Source organism: Heterocephalus glaber, unplaced genomic scaffold, assembly GCF_053883595.1.
Source record: "Heterocephalus glaber isolate CG9 unplaced genomic scaffold, H.glaber_assembly_v1.0 deba00000347, whole genome shotgun sequence".
In the NCBI taxonomy this organism is placed as follows: domain Eukaryota; kingdom Metazoa; phylum Chordata; class Mammalia; order Rodentia; family Bathyergidae; genus Heterocephalus; species Heterocephalus glaber.
The window spans coordinates 64,238,254-64,256,607 of NW_028258143.1; the positions used below are offsets into that span (position 1 = coordinate 64,238,254).

General features: G+C 33.6%; 1 long non-coding RNA gene across 1 annotated transcript in view; it reads right to left on the minus strand.

Annotated features, from left to right (window-relative positions):
- Positions 1 to 7,027: 7,027 nt before the first annotated feature.
- Positions 7,028 to 18,354, minus strand: part of LOC147829995 (uncharacterized) — a 109,334-nt gene continuing 98,007 nt past the window's right edge. Inside the window, exon 9 of the long non-coding RNA XR_015447468.1 lies at positions 7,028 to 18,353. This is a non-coding gene — a long non-coding RNA (uncharacterized LOC147829995). The remainder of the gene's footprint in view (position 18,354) is intronic.

Here is an 18,354-nt window from a genome sequence, read left to right on the forward strand (position 1 = left end):
GATTCATGCTGATGAAAATTGTACTAGGTAACTTTCCTTTCTTCAAGCACTAACCTTCAGCTTTAACTCTATTATCGTTCCTTGTATTTTTTCCTTTTAACCTCTTGCAGTTCAGACTCCAAATTCCTTAACATACAAAAAGATTGCAAAACAGCTAATATACATTTTATGTTCCACAAAAGTTCCCAGGTATTTAAATGTGTGTCTCCAATTTATTTAAGAAAACGTTGTTCACATGGAAATGTATGGTTAGTCCTTGGTGTTAAAAGCCTCAAACATCCCCTTCCAGAGACAGACAAATTATTTTTAGAACAGAAGTTAGCTATTTTCTCTAGCCTTGTATTCAGTGGCATTTCTCTTGATTTAGTGACAGTTTATTTGCTAGACAGCCATATATTTTTATTCAAGTTACCTAAATGTGAAATCTTCCTACATAATAGATATCATTGAACAAGCAAGGGATGAAAGATAAAGCGGGGAGAATAATTTACTAGATAAGGTAGGAAACATGGACTTGTAATATGACGTGAAGTTAAGAGAATTTATCTGAGCGTAAAAAATTAAAGGAAAAATGGTACAAATAGCTTATTGATGAAAACAACTTCTGCAAAGTTTAATATTTACTGTATATTTACAAAAATGATATCATAAAACACATTGTATTAAAAAAATAAATTAGCATTAGTAATTCCCATGAAGCAATACTAATTTTTACACGCTAGACTGTAAGATTTACACAAATATTAGTACTATGAGACCAAACCTTGCTCATTATTATGTTCATTATAATCAGAGTGCAATTTAAGAATAGAATGCAATTCATTAAGTGGCTGCCTCAGTGTAATTGGTTAGTTGGTAATAGTTTTCTATCATACTGAAATTTATAGAGTTATCAGTCATATGCAATTTTATAAAAATAACTGACAGCCAGCCAGCCAATCCAGTCCTAAATCGATATTGCTGTGGAGTTCATCTCACTCCTTTGTAATGTCTTATCTTCTGGTTTCATCTTATTTCTAATTTTTTTTATTAAATTCTTTTATTGGTACATTGTAGGTATACAACACAATTACATTTCTCATTGGGAATTGTACCTTTACATAATGCATCTTGGTTCTTATTTTTTTCCCATTCCTAGCCCTCCCTTCACACCCTCCACCCTTCCCTATTTACAAAGACTTTATTTCCATTTTTTCCATTTCTCATCATTTTTCCTTTCCCTTCTTTCCTTTCCCCTGCCCCTCCCACTACCCCTACCCCTTTGGACCTTTTCTTCCTATTTTACATTTTTGATTATTCATTCTAATCATTGGTACATTTTAGGTATACACTATAATAACGTTCATCATTGGAAATTGGCACCTTTACATAGTCTCTCTTGGTTCTTATTTTTCACCGTTGCCCAGCTCTCCCTTCAACCCCTCCATTCCTCCCTATTTACAAAGATTTTGTTCCTATTTTGTTCCACATGTTGATTGTTTGTGCTAGTTGACAGGCAACTGAGGTTGTGTTCATAAAATCTTTTCCTACACTGAGGTCATCAAGAGTTCTACCTAACCTCTTTTCCAACTGGTTCAGAGTTTCTATTTTAATATTTAGATCTTTAATCCATTTTGATTTTAGTTTAGTGCATGGGGAGAGATACAGATCTAGTTTTAATCTTTGGCAAGTTGAAGCCCAGCTTTTCCACCACCATTTATTAAAGAGGCTATCTTTCCTCCAGTGAGGGTGTTTGGCTCCTTTATCGAAAATGAGATGGCTGAGTGTGTCTGGCATTGTTTCTGCATCTTCTAATCTGTTCCACTGGTCCTCAGGTCTGTTTCTTTGCCAGCGCCATGCTGTTTTTATCACAGTAGCTTTGTAGTAGAGTTGCAGGTTGGGGATTGTGATACCCCCTGCCATGTCTCTGTTACCTAGAATTGCTTTGGCTATTCTGGGTCTCTTCTTGTTCCAAATGAATTTTTGGATTGTTTTCTCAAGGTCTATGAAGTATGCTGCTGGGATCTCAATTGGAATTGCATTAAATCTATAGAGCAGTTTTGAAAGTATGGCCATTTTCACTATATTAATCCTTCCTACCCAGGAGCAGGGGATGTCTGTCCATTTTCTGATATCATCTTCAATCTCTCTTTTCAGAGTGCCATAGTTTTCAGGGAAGAAGTCTTTGATTTCTTTCATTAGGATGACTCCTAGGTATTTCAGTTTTTTGGATGCTATTCTGAAAGGAATTATTTGCCCTATTTCTCTCTCAGTGAGTCTGTCATTTGTGTAGAGGAAAGCTATTGATTTTTGTGTGTTAACCTTGGAACCAGCTACTTGACTGAATTTGGTTATTAAGTATAGAAGACTTTTGGTGGAGTTCTTGGGGTCTTCTATATAGAGTATCATGTCATCTGCAAATAATGACAATTTGACTTCTTCATTTCCTATCTTTATTCCTTTTATTTCTTTCTCTTGTCTAATTGCCATGGCTAATGCTTCCAGAACTACATTGAACAAGAGTGGTGATAGTGGACATCCTTGTCTTGTTCTTGATTTTAGTGTGAAGGATTTCAGTTTTTGACCATTTAGTATGATATTGGCTGTTGGTTTTTCATACACGGTTTCTATCAGTTTGAGGTAGAGACCATCTATTCCAATTTTTTGTAGGATTTTTATTATAAATGCATGTTGGATTTTGTCAAGTGCTTTTTCTGAGTCTATGGAGATAATTATATGGTTTTTGTACTTGGCTTTATTGATAGAGTGTATTACATTGATCGATTTGCATATATTGAACCATCCCTGCATCCCTGGGATGAATCCCACTTGATCAGGGTATATGATCTTCTTGATGATCTTCTGGATTCTGTTTGTCATTATCTTATTAAGGATTTTTGCATCTACGTTCATTAGTGAGATTGGCCTATAGTTCTCTTTTTCAGTTGGGTCTTTCTCTGCTTTGGGGATCAAGGTGATGCTTGCTTCCAGGAATGAATTTGGGAGTATTGCTTCCCTTTCAATTTCATTGAAGAGTTTAAACAGTAGTGGCAGCAGTTCCTCTCTAAATGTCTTGTAGAATTCAGCAGTGAAGCCATCAGGGCCTGGGCTTTTCTAGTTGATAAGTTTTTAATTACATTTTCAATTTCATTGGTTGATATTGGGTTGTTCAGGGTTTTTAGGTCTTCTTCGTTCAACTTTGGTAATTGATATGTATCTAGGAATCTGTCCATTTCTTCTGTGTTGTCCATCTTACTGGCGTATAGGTTCTAGAAGTAAGTATTGATGATCCTCTGGATTTCTGCTGGGTCTGTTGTCATTTCACCCTTTTCACTCCTAATTGCATGGATTTGGACTTTTCTTTCCTTTTTCTGACAAGATTGGCTAAAGGTTTGTCAATTTTGTTGATTCTTTTGAAGAACCAACTCTTGGCTTCATTGATTTTTTGTATTGTTCTCTTAGTCTCCATTGCATTGATTTCTCCTCTGATCTTTATAATTTCCTCCCTTGTATGAGCTTTGGGGTTGTCCTGCTCTTCTTTTTCTAGAAGCTTGAGGTTCAGCATCAGGTTGTTTAATTGGGCTTGCTCTGTTTTCCTAATATGCATATTCACTGCTATGAATTTCCCTCGTAAGACTTTCATTGTGTCCCATAGATTGCGATATGTTGTATTGTCATTGTCATTTAATTGAAGAAACTGTCTGATTTCTTCTTTAATTTCCTCTGTGACTCATTGGTTTTTCAGAAGTGTGTTGTTCAATTTCCATGTTTATGACATTTTTTGAGTTTCTTTTGCTATGGATCTCCAATTTCATCACACTATGTTCTGATAATATACAGGGGATAACTTCAATTCCTTTGCACTTACTTAAACATGTTCTATGTGTGAGTATGTGGTCTATTTTTGAGAATGACCCATGTGCAGCTGAGAAGAATGTGTATTCTGATTTTGTGGGGTGGAAGACTCTGTAAACATCTGTCAAGTTCATTTGTTCAAGAGTTCCATTGAGTTCTAGTATTTCATTACTTATTTTTTGTCTAGTTGATCTATCTATTTGTGACAGTGGGGAGTGGGGGTCCCCCACTACAATTGTATTAGTGCATATATGACTTTTCATGTCCATTAATATTTGTTTTATATAGTCGGGTGCACTAGTGTTTGGTGCATAGATATTTATGATCGTCATCTCTTCCTCTTGGACTCTTCCCTTTACAAGGATGTAGTGTCCTTCTTTGTCTCTCTTAATCAGTGTTGGTTTGAAATCTACTTGATCTGCAAAGAGGATAGCTACTCATGCTTTTTTTTCAGGTTCCTATCACATGGAGTATTGTTTTCCACCCTTTAACTTTCAGTCTATGAGTTTCCTTTTGAATTAAGTGTGTTTCTTGTATGCAGCATATTGTTGGATTTTGCTTCTTGACCCATTCTGCCTATTTCTTTTGATTGGTGAATTGAGACCATTAAAATTGATGGTTATAACTGAAACATATTGACTTGTCATTGCCATGACTTTTTCTTTTTGTTGGGTTCTCCCCCTTTACATTTAATTACTTGTCATGCCAGATGGGTTCATTCTGCTTTGCTTCCTGGGGTTGTGATCCTCAATGTCTGTTCCTAGGATATTGTGTAAAATTCTTTGGATTGCTGGTTTGGTATTCACGAAGTTCCTAAAGTGCTCTTTGTCATGAAAGTATCTTATTTCTCCATCCATTTTGAAAGATAGTTTTGCAGGGTACATCAATCTGGGTTGAAGGCTGTTTTCTTTTTTATTTCTAATTTTTCATTAACCTCTACATTTCTCCACTGTATCTTAGAAAAATCATGTTTCCTAGGCTACATTACATAATTTGGTTAGAAATAAGCCCATAACTGTCATCCAAGGAAACAAGTGATAATCTCAAACCGAAGCAACTAATGCAACTTTAAAATTCTATTCACATAAATATACTTTCTCCCAATATCAGTGGAACAGCACCCCAGTAAATCTCTTTTTTGAGGAAGCTCATTTTTTCTATAGTTACCACATATATGCTTCCATACTAGCATCCTTACTCTAGTAAACACTCTATAAAATTAAAATTTGATACTTTTACAACTGGTAGTATGAATTAGTATCCTTTATGTATTATTTTTCTAGGAACTAATACACCATTTGATAATATTGGGAACACTTATTATGTTATTTCATTCACTTATAAAATACAGGTAGAGGTGTTATACCAGTCTCTTTATAGTAAAATTGTCTGAATAAAATCCCTTAAATTCAATTTAGGTTACCTTTTATTTGCTGACTATGTCATATTTTCCTATTTTACCTTTTTAAAAATTTTAGTACATAAGAATTGCACTCATCATGTGGAGTTGGCACCTGTACATACACATCTTAATTTTTCACATCCCCTTCCCTCTTTCTCCCTCCCTGCATCTCTTTATTTCATAAACTATATAATACTATTATATTTTAATGTTCATTGCCTATTTTTATTATAAGGACAAATAAGAAGTAAACAAATAAGAGAGAAAACTCAAACTTAATGCAGTTTGTTATGATTTTCAAAGAATAATTGAGCTCTGAGTATACAGCTCAATAATAGACTTATTGTCTAGTACATATGAGGCTTTAGCTTTGATCACCAGCAACACACACACACACACACACTCACATTCACACATACAGAGTAAAATTAATTGTTTAAATAAAAATTGGCATTTTCTACCTTAATTCAATTAAAATGTTCAATAATAGAAAAATTACCATAAATATCATTTTCATAGAATGAAATGCTACTACACAACTGAAATAATCCATATTTACTTAAATGTAAAATATTAACAAATCCCTAAACATTAAATAAGACTATAATTATATTATAGAAATATATACCTACATACTCTTGTATATATGTGGGGTGTTTGAAGTATTGGCCTAAGGGATATTCTTCCTTTTATCTTTATTTTCTAAATTTGTAGTTTGAGTATTGTTCATTTGCACAAAAGTAAGATACACAATTAAGGTTAAATTGGCTGCATTATTTTTTGCCTATAACAGTGTGCATTTGATTTTTTATCTTTGGGTTTCATTACTTAGCAAGTAATATGACCAGTCACAATTGATGTGACATTTTATGGTAAGATGTATGTACTACACCAAAATTAAAAATAAGCTTCTGAGCAATAATAATTGAATTAATTAGTTTAAGCTAATTATGCTAATTAATTGCTAAAGCTATTCCACAGGGCAGCAATGGTTACACTGTTTCACTGCAGTGGGAACAGAGACACTGTGAGGCCCAGGCTTTCCCAGAAACTGAGCTTCAGGCTTTGGAGGGAGCCGTGGTCTGGCAGGGGCAGTGTGTTAGCCCCAGGATGTCTTCACAGAAATATTTATATTACTCCATAGAGACAGAGTGCTTTGCAGAATGGGGAAAAGATAGAAAGTGATATCAAGGGGAAGTGCTGGAGATAGAGGACACACACACACGCATACACACACATATATACATATATGTGAAAATTCGTCCACCTAAGAGATGTCAATCTATGGAAAAATATTTGGCATTTTGGAACCTACATGGAAAAGAAAAGACTCTTGCAAACAAAGTGGGCCAAAGAAAACAGACTGTCCTGTTAGAAGGAGAGTTTGTAAGAACAAAATAACTGCCTGGCAAGTTAACTACTGGGACATTCAGATAGAAAAGACATGGATGTTAGAAGAATGCCCTGAAATTACCTTAGAGAAGCAAGACAAAGCTAAATTTGAACAGAAGTGATGATAATAAAAAGAATTTAATGACTAAGAGAGAAATGAAAAAGTATGACATAATTTTCATCACATCAGTGTTTATGGAATTGTGGATGAAATGTATATCTACATATTATTATGTGGCAGTATTAAAAATTAAAATACAGCATCTACTTGGAGACTTAATAGTTGCAACTTAGAAATTTAAATTTTGTTTAAGTTGTAAAGAGAAAGATGAAAATGGAGTAACAGTGCTATCAATGGTAAATTCAAGTTTAGTGTTGAATTATAGAAATAGGCAATGTCATACGAGCTAGAGAAATAATCTCATCACAAATGAGGTCAGATTGTTCCAAGCAATGTGAACTCACTGTTTAAATAAATAGGTAGAGCTGAGTTCATATGTACTTACTAAAAACTGTAAATTCTTCAAATGAACTTCTATATGAAGTACAATGTTACTAAAGTAATAAAATGTCGCTAATGCACTGGTGGGTTCTATAGTAAAGGGTGGCCTCACTTTGTACTGTATTCCAGACAACAGAAATTACTTGGTAAGCTGAAATCATGCAAAGCGATGTGAATAGTCAGTTGGAAAGTTTATATGTGTTTCTTGAACAATAACATATTCTTTCAACATTGTTTGGTTTTCTTTTTATGCTTTGTTTTAATTTTGTTGAAACACCAAATGTGGTCTTACTGTTAGTCCAAAAATACACAGGAAAATTAAAAATCATAAAGTGGTATTATACTGTAAGTAAAATATTGAAAATTAATAGCTTTTATTTCATAGTTTTAAGAAACAACAAACTGGCTTTCTCCTTGTGTGATTTGAGATCCAGGATGAGCTTACCTGGATGGATTGGGAATCATGTTCCATTACTAGTTTGCATCATCTTCTGAGGTGTTTATCCATGTTCTCTCACTATCGTGAAATGTTGATGAGGACTCCCCTGTACTGGGCTCCTTCCCTGGGGAGCAAACAGCTTCCTCCTATGTCCCTAATTTTCTTCTCTGATTTCATCTGGATGCATTTCTAGAATCTCTACAATAGCTGCAGCCAAAGTATCTCCATGATCAGTTTTCCTCAATATAAATGTTTGCAATCCATGCAAAGTGCACCTTTTCCAACATTATCAGAGAGAACACTGCGGTAGTTTCTGATCTCCTGCTCAGTGTTATGGCACAAGGCTGAGAAAAAAAAATTTAAAAACTAAAAGACAAAACTAAACAGAGAAGCCAGGGAGCCAGGATGACCAATGCTGCTCATTCAGCAAAGGCACTGGTCAGTCCAAGTCACTGATTTTTATTGGTAATCAACCGGGACAGGGTGGGGGGGTGGTAAGGTATGTACTAAAGGGGAACTACGTGCAAGGATGTGCAGTTGTTCAGTTACTATGGATATTAATATAAGCAAGGCTTGTAAAGGACAAGTCAAAGCATTCTCGAATTAGGAACAGAATAGACAAAACATATGGTTATAATTAAATCCTGTCTTTCTAGTCAAGAAGGTTTTAATTGTGGGAATTTGGTGAGAGTTCTCTGACTTTGGAATGTAGGCTCCAGCCAGACTCACTTCTCAAAACAAGCCAATTGAGGGGTTAACCCCATACAGCCTGCCCTACTTACTGCCTGCTTTGGACATAATCAATATTGTGGTCCTCTACACAGCATTACACTTTTCTTTGTTGCATTTTTATTTTTGTTGGTCACTACCTCATTCTAGAACCTATTTTTGTAACTGTCATGTGGTTTGCTCACTGTGAGTCAAGGAGTCAGTCCAACTTCCGGCTTTGCTGTCTGTGTGGGAGCTGAATTAAGAGATGAAGGAGCTAGTCACTGTCTGATGTGGACAGAAGGACATGGCTGGTCACGGATCCTGACACACATCTGTGTGTGTGATAGACTGAGGAGCTACTACTTAAGCGTGTCCTTCATGTAACACTTCACACCATATCATCATAACTAAAATATAAAAAGTGTTGTTGGGACAAGGGTATTGGTTTATTAAAACATGGTAACTACAATCTGTGCATAAACAACATGAAAACTAATGGCTACCTATAGTCAAAGTCAGTAATCGCAACTGTTTGAAACTTCAGCCACCGATATGTTTTAGGGAAGAGTATGTTATCACTGACATTACTTTGATGTGCTAACACACGCACTCCAATATTTTTTGTGTTTGAATTCTTTACTAAAAAAGAAACTTTTGTTGACTGCAGGCAATGCAGACTGCTTCACCACCTCATTTTTGGTTAACTCATTTAGACAGAGAAGACCAACATGAATTGGAGTCCTTTCGGAACCAAAGCAGTCACTCCCCAAACCACCTGAAGATGTTTTGAGTGCAGAAATAAGTTGTGGAAGGTGAGATCAGTCTGTTATAAAAATCGTTAAAAATTATTCTGTACCAACTACAGAAAGAAGCACAAAAGAACTACAATTATCAGAATAACTGGACAAAAGTGAAGCATGTCTCAGTGTTAAGCTTGTCTTTTTTGTATGACTAAAGATCTCATAGAAAATTTTAGGGAAAATTCTCTGTTTTCGTTTCCTTTACACTGATTGAAATCACTTCCAACAGAATTAAATTTTTAATGATGTATGTTGCTGTTATTACTAAGGTCTATTCAAAATTTTAAACTATGCTTTCTCCAACTAGAGTGAACTCTGCTGTTAATGCCTTATTTCATGAGATTAATTTAATTTATTTTTCAATTATTATGTATGCAATTGGTACACCAAATTAGATTGATTTTGCCCCAATGCTATGACCATATATTTTCTTTAATATATATGCAAAAAATGTTTATCCTTCTCTACAAATCAGCAACGAGACAAAAAGGCAGCTCAATTTAAGATTTCCACAGTACTTCTTTCTCACTCCCTGGACAGCTCTCTCACCTTGCTTTCCCTCCGCCCTCAGCTTCCTGCTGTCGCCTATGAACAAGCTTTCTGCTATTTCCTCAGTATTCAGTCTCTAGAACGCAGTCCATTCTTCACCATACTTGTGCCTGGATTTTTTTTTTTTTTTTTTTTTTTTTTTTTGGTACCGGGGATCGAACTTGGGACCTTGAGCTTGCGAGGCAGGCAGCAGAACCACTGAGCTAAATCCCCAGCCCCATCGTGCCTGGATTTTAAGGCTTTCTTCCTTAAATACCAAACACTGAGCATAACTAAACTTTCCCTTTCTCAGTCCTATATAGAACTGCTGAATATTTTGGATGGAATTGTCCAGATGGCTGTAGTGACACCATACAAAATCGACTGCCACTAATCTCACCTGGTGACTAAACAATGCCCAGAATCTTTTACTATTAGTCTACTCAATGAAGTGACAATTTTCATAATCATTACTTAAAAATATTTTTCCTTTCTGAAAATTTCTGAAAACCCTCAATTCTACCAAAGTTTTTAACAAATGACCTTGACTTTTAGTTTACAGAGGAAATATGTTACCAGATATTTACTAACTCATCTTCCTCATACAAAATATGAAAGGAAGCATATCTGTGCCTGTACGAGAAACATATATACACATACAAATACATGGGCACATACACATGTATATGGTTTAAATGAACTATGTTTATTGCTTTATAAATAAAATTCTATCATATTCTAAATACTAATCTTGCTTCTATTTCAGAAAAAATTTTCATTATCAGTTATCTTATTATATCTTCAATTCTTTAATATTAGTCTTTAAGTGTGGCTAAGTTTATTTCACATTTCAAAACACTAATCATTTACAGCCTTAAATTTTTCCTCTTCTTTACACCTAAATGTCACATGTGAGTTGTATACAGGAAATGTCTATGTTTTTCAACTTTCCGATTACTTCTCAAACTAATGTAATTTGGGATTTTTCAGAATAAGTTAAGCAACATGATGCTATAAAACTAACATAGGATCCAGTTCTACATGCTTCTCTCCCATTCAAAACTGCGATTGAAACTTTTGACAGCTGTCTTTTGAAAGCACATGGTTGTCTTAAAATCATTTATCAGGAAGGATGTTGTATTTATCTCCTGAAAAATAATCATGTATAGAATTAAACATACATATTTATATAATATGCATATTCAAGATGCTGAGTAAAATAGAATAAATTCAAAGAAAGCCATATTTAATTACATCACACTATAGTCCAGTTCCATAAAAAAATGGTGAAAAGGTGGAAAAGGAAGAACATGATTAATTCCAATGTTTATTAAAATATATTAAGAAGAATTAAGGTTAAGAATAGCAATTGCTCGCTTCAGCAGCACATATACTAAAAAAGAATAGCAAAAGTCATAAAATCAATATGAATAACCAGTACCACATAAGATTAGTAAACATGTTACTCTCTCCCCTATGAGAAAAAGAGAAACATGATACAGATGGGTCATGTAAAGATCAAATAATTACATCATAGATTTGAAGTAAAATATGTTACAAATTATATTGTACATTAATGAATAAAATGGTTCAAGTGATGGTGTAAGATTTTCATTCTGCTTTAAAAAATTATCAAATGGGTGAATGAATTTCCTACAAATTACTTATCCATAGGCTTTTCCAAGAATTATATTCAGCAACATAAACCTTAGATGTTAGAATTTAGAGGCTGGGCAAGGTGATACACAGCTGTAATCCTAACACTTGGGAGGGTGAAGTAGGAGGACCACCAGAAGTTTGAGGCCAGCTCCTGGCCTACACAGTGAGTTCAAGATGACCCAGAGCTACTAGAACATGTCAGAAAGAAAAGAAGTAGAGAACTTGGGACCGAGCAAATTAGTGAGAGCTTGTCACAAAGTGCAGAGCTACCTTCTTCATCTAGGGCTTGTAAGGACTTCCTATAAGTGACAACTTTAAAATGCTTAATACATTTCCATGACTTTCTCTTCCTGACAAATTCAGCCATGGTAAATGTCTGAACCTCCTACCATTAAATACTTCGATTTATTATTTAAATTTATGGAAAAGCTGTACTTCCTGGGTGGATTAAGTGATGGAAAGAGTAGATAGACTTTTTAAGTTATTGAAAATATGTGTTGTTCTGAATAGTAACAAAAACTTATTTGAGGGAATTTACATGGGGGTCAGACAGGGTCTCACTATTAGGTAGGCCGACATTGAACTAGCTTTGTAGTCCAGGCTGGCCTGGAACTTGAAGCAATCCTCCTGTCTCAGCCTCCCTAGTGCTGGTATTACAGGCATGTGCCACCATGGCCACCTACATGGTTTGGTTATTTACCTTAAATTCAAACAGTGGAAAGTTGAAGTACATTGTTTCTAATTTTTTTAATGGTTTAAAACTTTTGGCTTCTATGAAATTAAAAAAATTGTGGACATATTCTAATCTTCTAAGAAATTTATATTTTATTAGTGTTGAATTTTGGCTAATGCTGCAATACAAGGAAGTAACTTTTAATATAAAGCAAACTGTTTTATTCTCCATGGGGAAAAGAAGCTTAATATAAGCACTGTTGGAGTAAAAAAGAATATTTCACACTGTAATTTATATAGTCCAACAGTAGTGTACCACTCTTCTATTTCTTAAATTTAAAGGATGACACTATAAATAATGAGATTATAAAGCCAGAAGAAAGAAGAAAGGAGAAATATGCTAATGCACAGTAACAAATAATGACTTTGCCAATACAAAAATTTTAAAAAATTAACCAAAATATCACAATAGATACAATAAAAAGACCCATGAACCACACATTCAACTAGTCTATGGAATCCTACATTTCAAAGGAGCACAATTCAAAATCTTTTCAAATGAGTTTAGGACATTTCCCAAAGTATGTTGACACACAGAAAAATCCTCATGAATTCATCAAACAACAAACAAAATTGAAATCTGAATAGAGTTCCCACTCACAAGAGAATTAGGCTATAGATCAGTAACAAGGAGAAAATCACAAATACGATATCTGAAATATGTAGATATATTTATATGGGAAAGAATAGACCTTTTCCATGAAAACCTTTCATGTTGAGGATGAGATCTGCTGTGAATACATTATTCTGTTTTTATTTGGAGTCTAATTCTCCTTCATTGTTGAGGATTATTTATGTTGTTATTGATATCTGGGTTTTATTTTTGCTATTACTGTTAGCTGGGTTTCCTAATTTTTTTCAGTCTTACAAAACTGTCACCCTTATTGTTCATTTTTTTTTATTGTAACTATTTCTGATGAAAAATCCACTCTAATGCTTACCTGTATTTGTCTGTGTGCATTATTTCCCTCCTGTTTCCTTTGAGATTTTCTTTTGGTTTTCAGTTTCAGAAGTTTGAATATCATATGCCTTTGGATATATGTGCCTTAGATTGGGGGTGAGATGGCATGCTTGTATGTCCCTTCGTTGTTCTGGTATACACATGAAAGTTTACAAAAAGGCATTTGAATTGATGGAAAAGTCATCTGATTTATACCTTTTCTTTTCTAATGTAACTTCTAAATACAGTGATTTTTTTTCTGAAAACATCATCTGTACTCCATCTCAAATATTTTCATATGTGTTTTCATAAGCAGTTGAGAATACTCAAGAAATCTTATTACTATTGAGCACATAAGTTTTAGGTGATAGTTTTTAAATTCAAAGCGAATGATCACGTGAATTATTTTTATTAGTAGTATAGAAATTAATTTTTTGTACTCCTTATGTGATACCAATTATTTAAACTTTATAACAAAGTTCCCATAAGTTCAATGGTAAAAAATATATTTCTGACCTATGTGGATATAATAATTTATCAAATTAGACTCGACTTTTTTCTAATTTTGTTTTTCTTAAATTGGCTCCATTAAAATAAAGATTTCTGTTCACCAAAACACAATAAATACAAAATAAGAACTGACTATATTTACAACATGTGAACTACACAAAGGTAATAATACCAAGTCTAGCATCTAGAAACGCACACACACATGTGCATGGCCACAAATATACCCACATTGTCCCATAAATTAACTAAAAAAGGGGACCAACTCAAGAGAAATGTGGGAAACCTTAAACTACAATAAAACCAAATTTTATAAGTATTTTATTACAGTGAATTATTATCCTAGTAATATGAAATCTTGGAGTAGATGGAGATCAATAGTATTCCTTATAAATGAATACAGTCAATTTTGGAAAATACTTTGAAATTATTTTTAATTCTGCTATGTGGCTTTCTTGTGTCTATCTTTTTTCTCTCCTTTATCTTTCCAGAGGAAGGATGTCAAGATGATGAATGGTGATATAGGTAGAGGACCCCATGAAATCACACAGGTAAATTATTTTTAATATTCTGTTTTGGCTTTTATGTTCTGTGATAGATCAACAGATGATAGGATGAGATACATTCATTGCTAAAATTATTGTCATGAACCACAAATCCTCCTTCCTGTTATTTTTTCCATACTTTAAGATATACCAAGGGAAATTTCTAATGTTTTTAAAACTCTGATTCAACAAGGAGAAAACAGGTTTTAATCTCAATAGCTTAGGCAGCCAACAATACCTATGAATATTTTATACTCTGAGTTTCTAGAGTTAGTTTTATGTTTTGTGAGTTATATTGGGTTTCCTTAAAGCCTAGTTATTATCATTTATCCTCAAATATTACATAGACTAGTGATTAAACATGAAAATTCATTAAAATAAATTAAAGCAATGGTGATATGATGTGTGTACACTGGTAAAAACCCTAGCCATATGGCTGATATTTTGCAACAAAGAAATTTAAAGTAGGTATTAAGTAGATGCTCATACCAAAACGTAGACTCTACTAAATATGTCAGAGTCTAAGAAAATAATAAAATTTTTTACTAACCACAGTGGTACGGTAACAAAGCATTTTTATATATATTTGTATACACATTTATTTTGTCTACATATTTAAAATAGGAAATAAAGCTTTGTAATATTCCAGTCTGTAAGCTGTATTTCTTCTTTTAAAGACATACATTCATGGCATATTAGTATATTCTTAACTATGTATATTAATACAGTACTAATCTTGATTAAATATATGGAAGTTTGCTTTACAATAATTTTATGAGCATAAAGACGAGAAATATAGTGACACTAACTTTAATTTACCAGTAGTCACAATATAACTGACATTTCAAACCTAAGAGTTGCAATTTTTCTTGTCATAACTTCCATATGACAGAGGGATCTGTATGTAGTCCAGTGATATGGACCACCTAGGTCTCCGCTTGCCCATTAGTGAATTTCAGAGTTTTACTCCTCCAAGGTAAACTCCTTTTATATGCTCGATGCAGCATGAATTAAAGCACTGTCTGTAACAACTAAGATTTATATGAACGTGAGTTGTATCTTAATATTAAATTCAGTCACTAGAAAACTCTAGGAAAATTCAGATGTCCCACGAGAGAAGGTTTCAGCATCTCTGTAGGTGTTGCAGAATTAGAAATATTTGGTAGTCTTATGTGCAGTCATCCATTTGAATTAAAAGCCAATACTATTGTTGGAGAATTCCTTAACAGAAGGAATTCATATATTATAAAGACTCATCCCTAATAAGATCTCAGTGAATTTATATCTTTTTCTCTTTCTCCCCGCTTTTATTTTTATAGGGAGCCTGAAGTACTGATGAGGAAATGATGTGAGCACAAGTTTATTATTCTATTTACATGTGGTACAGTATTTTGACAAATGACTCAAGTCCTTTTTATCCTCTTTTAGTTTATAGTAATGTCTCATATGTTTACATTCCATGAAATAATTTATTGCAGAAGAAAAAAATTCATTTGCCAAATTCTGCTTATGAATTCGAATATAAGATAAAATATATACTTTATTTTATTAAACAATACTAATGGGAAAATTATTTCCAAATTGTACATATATATCTCTAGAAGTGATCAAAATAAATGTGTTACGCAGTTATGCACTGCATAACCATGCTTTGGTCAAAGGTGGACTTCTTATGTGATGGTGATCCCAAAAGATTATAATGGAACTGAAAAATTCCTATCCTTTAGTGACATCAATAATATTTTATGTAATAACACTGCATTACTCAAAGGTCTATTGTAGTTTTGGTATAGACAAACCCAAAGCATTTCCAGGCTTATGAAAATTAGCACATGCCATTAAACACAATGCAAAAATAATGATACTTGACAATGGAAGACTATGTTACTAGTTCACATATTTACTTTTGACCATTGCCTTATAGTATACCCCAACTTATGAAAACAGTTTCTGTTAAATAATATGCTAAGGTATGCCATCAACAGTGTCACACATGCAGGAAGGTCATGAGATGTGACTGTGACCTATACTGTCCAGGATTGTGTAGGTACTGTACAGTACACTCTGAGACTTTTGTGCAATGCTAAATTAGCTGGTGACATAGTTCTCAGAACATATAACCTAAGTGAGGCAGGTGAGTGTGCTTGTTGTTCTGGCAGCCCTGTCAGTCCATTTCTGTGCACTATCTTGAGATCTCTTCCTACTGCAGTTTCTCTCCAAACTCTCACTAAGCTGAGTCTCTCCTGAACACTTCATAACATTTCTCATCTCGAAATGATCATGTTTATTTTTCTATGATTAGAAGGAGGATTTTTAAATCTTTGATTGCTCACATCGTTCAATGAACATCATTTCTGCCGTAGTCCTTCTGTTTTATTATCTGAGATAAGCATCAAGGCATCAAGTTTATTTTTGTTATACTAAATAACAACCTCTAATTACTTTTGCATTTTTGTTACTTTGTTAACTCTTAACTTTAATACATGGTTCACCAGTGCAGGAAATTTATTTTGTCCTCCATTTTGTAATCAGGTCAAAAGAATAAAAATTAGCACAAATTTAAACTCATTTGTTAAATGAGTAGCTATATTACTAAAACTTTAATAGGACTTATATTTCCATTCACATTAAATCTCACAAGCTCTCTTCACTTTCAGACAAATTAATCTAATTATCTCTGATTTAAAGTTGTATTAGTCTATAGACCTTGGAAAATTTCCAAGTTTACTATTCTACTCTTATTTATTGTCCTGTGTTCCATTTCGAACACTGTGTCTGAGACCAGGAATTATTATTATTTCCCAAATCCTGAGTACTCCTAGAAATTGATTTTATTTATATTTTTCAATGTTCATAAATGAAGCACTGATTTCTCCTAAATTATCTGACAAATTGTTTTAAACAGATGAAGCTAAATAATATTCTATTCAAAGACTTAAAACCTTTAAATAGCCATCTTATTTTGTATCTAAAATCCAGTAATAATTCAAAGAATGAAATAATCTTCCACCAAGCCCAATTATTATTTACCTTGCTTTCTGGGTGCCACTACTGTAAATTGTATTTTCACTATTAGTTTTCCACTATTGTAAACTATTTCAGAAGATACTCTTCTCTCCTCTCTGATCCAGGTTGAAATTAGAAACACATGGATTCTTATTATGATGTGTATTAGACAGTTGTTAAAACCAATTTAGCCAAAATTTTAGTCATACAAATCATGAGGTGTTTATCATATATTACCTCATAAACTAAACTAAATGCTTTAAATACAATAAAATTCAGTGCACTGAAGAATATCCAAGATATGTGCCATGATTACACATCAAAGTCTTACAAGCCTAAATGCTTAAGCAACTTGAATATGATTCATTAGAGCATTGAGCAACTTGTGTGGAATATTTTTTAAACCGATTAAGATGCTCTATAAGCATTATAATGTTAATAAAATATTGCCTTTAATGAAGAATGTATTTATGAAAAAGTACTCACCTTAATTAAATAATAAGATGTGTGCACTTTGTATCAGTGAGAGAAGCTCGAGAACTGTACTCATCATTTGTTACTCTTGGTTATCCTTCAGTAAGAAAAAAGCCTAGGTAATAGATAACTTTAGCTTATTTTAATTCCAACCGTAGTACAGTACTGGACATTCTTTTCTGATTCAACACATTAACAAAGGATTTAACATATATCTATATAATTATAAAATACATATACACATGATACACAAAATATATATATGATCCATTAATGTTTTAATCATACAAATTTTACTTAACAATTTTCAACTTAAACTTTAGATAGTACATATGAAGCATTAAAAGTGGGTTGAAGTTCTTTCCCAAGACCAAGAAACACCTTTAGCATTACCTGGTATTTATTTGAAACACTACTCAAACAAAATTATTTTGGTGCTGCTCTTTACTCTCTGCATTAACATATCTTTTAAATTATTCAATTCTATTTCATTCATACATTTTTGTATTAATAGTGTTTGCCTTACAATAAATTACATGTATATAACAATGAGTAAAGTAGCACAGATATTTTGGAGGGAAATGTGCCTCTGTGCTCTTCCACCTGCACAGTGAGAGGTGGGTGCTCCTGTGCCACCTCCCGTAGGGTGCTGGTGGGGGACCAGCACTGGAGGTGTTCATCGCAGCACCTCCAGCCTGGTTAGTGAGACAGGGTGAAACCCATGGGACTGAGACCTCTCTGCGAAGAAACACAGGTGCTGGCAGCTGGATGTCAGCTCAATGGCCGTGCAAGGCACTCGGAGGAAAGGGTAGGAGCAGTCACCCAGATTTTTCATCCTTTTTAATTTTGTTCTTTAGAAATTCTTTCAATCTTTCAATAAAGC